Genomic DNA, 2,480 nt, shown 5'->3' with positions numbered 1-2,480 from the left:
AGGAATGCCTCTGAGTTCCCGAGTTAGTGTAGGCATCCAACACAGGCATCAGACATTTTGAATAAACAATTTAATTTCCTGGAGCGCTGAAGGGGAGTGAAAAAGCCAGGGAAAGAATTTTTACATTCAAAGACATATAGAAAATGGGGGGAAAAAAGTTAACCCTTTAACAGTTTTTATTTCATCAAAACGAGGTCAAGCTTTACTGAAAAAGAACCTTCATCCCTGTCCTTATAGAAGGCTCCAACAATTATCCTCTCAAAGCCAAAGTGGCTGCTGAAAACACCCTCACACAAACATCACTGTTTTAAAGACCAAAAAATATTTAACCAAAATCATTCTCCAGCACAAGCCTTTCTTTACACTGCTAGGCTGCTCCATTCTGCCTGGATCAGCCCCAAACAACTGGCAATCAATTTCAATTTAATGGGAGAGGGAACAGGGAGATTTTACATGGACCACATGCATTTTTCAGAAACACACATTTTGTGTTTCAGGTTTCACTACCAGCAGCAGCAAGCATGCTAAAAATCTATTCTTACAGGGAGCTTTCACACCCACGTACCAGTCAACTTAAGAAAAGGTGGCAGCAGCGCTAACAAGTAACAGGAAACTCAAATACTATACTTAGTCCTACAAAAACATTTTGAATTATGTTACCGGATACTTCCCTGGGCCAAGGAGGCGTTCAGAGCACTTTTAATGGCATCGTGGTTGCATGTTTTAATTACTACCTACCACGATTTTCATTCTTGGCCATCAATCGTTGTTATCAAGCCATTACACCTTTTAAGTGCCTGCTTTCAGTAGTTATGGTGCAACAAAGCAACAACAAACCAGCAAAAGAAGTCCATGTGTTGATCCCACGTTTGCCACCGAACTTGTGCCACTGTGAACAAATTCAATTCAATTTCCATTGCTGTCTCTCACGCTTTCCATTAAAAAAGAAATAATAAAAATCTGAACACCAGGTATATCCAGTTCCCAAGGAATCCAACTACAGAGCTTTCCAACAGCTTCCGAGGGAACTGGATTAGGCCAAGGTCTGCAAATGTGCTCAGCTCTCACCAAGGTCAAGAAAACCCAGCACCTTAACAAGTAGGCTGAGATTCTCAAAAGCTCCTAATTCATATGCAAGGATTACTATTTTAGAAAATAAGCACTAGTACAAAGAACTTGACCCCCATCTGACTTGTCTACAGAACAACAGAGTTAGAGATCTTACATGTCAGGAAACAGCTTTGCCCCAGAAGAAATCTGTGGAAAAGCTGCCTTAGAATAAATGACTTTGTTTCCAAATTCTTTGCCCAAGCTACGAACCAAGCATTTTAATTAAGGTCTCCTAATTACAGTTAGTGTAATTTGGGGTAGGGGGCAGGGAGGAAACACACTTTTCCACAGCCCACTGGTACCAAAGCTGACAAAGAAAGAAAAGTAACTTTAAAAATACGTGTTAGCTGTAGATTAAATGCTCTACCTGTGTTCTGTGGTTTCAGAAACACATTTTCCTGTTTGAAGAAAGCTCTCCTCTCTGGTTCTACAGACCTTTTTCACAACAGCAAAAAGGAGAAACTAGGAACAAGGGAAAATCAGGGAAGTTATTTGTTAACATACAAACACCCACAGCACATCAGACTGAAGGTCCAATCTACTCTGCCTCTAGTGTGGCTGTTCTTTCTGTTCTACAGCCAACGGCACAAAAGAAACATCCCAAAATACTGTTTTAGTTCAGTGATCTCTCGCAATCGGAGCTACATTGTTTCATTACTACTGCAACAATACTAGAGGAAAACCTGCCAAAAAGGAATGGGATTAAGCATTACATTTTAATAGATTATTCAAGACAAACGAGAGATCTAATCGCAGCAGAAAAATATTGTGTCAACCCCCACCCAAACAATACCTATTGTGAGCCAAGATGCAGCACTACGCTAATCAGGAAACTGCTTAACACAGTAGCACAAATATGAGAAAAAAGTCTTACTAGAAAAGCTGGCGGTTGGCACAGTACACATGGAAGTGACAGTCTGCTGCAACCATAATTCTGTACTATGCACCTGAGTTGAGTTTACTTAGAGAAAAAAACGACAAAACTCCCCAACGACCCTATGCCTTTCTCATTCAATCACTTCTGGCTCCTTCCAGGATCCTTTTGGGCTCCAAATGTCAGACTCCTAGTTGACTCACATGAGCACTTAATTCCCACCAGTCTCTTAGAAACATCCACAATTAAAACACAGCAGCTGACCAGCACCAATCAAGTCTTCTCTACACTCCAGAGCCTTCTCAGGGAGACATGAGCTTATATGCTAAAGATCCATGTGGTTTGATTGCAATACCCAGGCCCAGCAATAACTTGTTACATACTTTAAGGAAAAGATAGCCAAGAGAGGCTTTAAATTACATTTAGACCAGACAACAGTAAGATCCACTGTTTTTACGAAAAAAAAAGAAAAAAAAGCACGTTCTGATCCACAAGA

This window comes from Egretta garzetta, unplaced genomic scaffold, assembly GCF_000687185.1.
Source record: "Egretta garzetta isolate BGI_Z169 unplaced genomic scaffold, ASM68718v1 scaffold361, whole genome shotgun sequence".
Taxonomy (NCBI): domain Eukaryota; kingdom Metazoa; phylum Chordata; class Aves; order Pelecaniformes; family Ardeidae; genus Egretta; species Egretta garzetta.
The sequence above is the reverse complement of the archived record's forward strand: the minus strand, read 5'-3'. Positions refer to the sequence as shown.